We start from the raw sequence: 354 nt of genomic DNA, 5'->3' as shown, positions 1-354 counted from the left end.
AAAAAAAAAAAAAAAAAAAAAAAAAAAAAAAAAAAAAAAACAAAGTGTGTGTATACAGAAACCAGACGTGACATACAACGACGTGGGTGGTGCAAAGGAGCAGCTGGAGCAGTTGCGTGAGGTGTTGGAGTTGCCTTTGTTGCATCCTGAGCGTTTTCTTTCTCTGGGGATCGATCCCCCGAAAGGGGTTTTATTATATGGGCCCCCAGGCACAGGCAAAACCCTCACAGCTAGAGCTGTAGCCAATAGAACTGATGCTTGCTTCATCTGTGTTATTGGATCTGAACTCGTACAAAAGTAATATACACACATATAACACACTATATATACACCGCGGGGGAGATTGGGGTGGTT

The sequence above is a fragment of the Eimeria mitis genome, genomic scaffold (assembly GCF_000499745.2).
Source record: "Eimeria mitis Houghton genomic scaffold, Emh_scaff510, whole genome shotgun sequence".
Lineage (NCBI taxonomy): Eukaryota > Apicomplexa > Conoidasida > Eucoccidiorida > Eimeriidae > Eimeria > Eimeria mitis.
The sequence above is the reverse complement of the archived record's forward strand: the minus strand, read 5'-3'. Positions refer to the sequence as shown.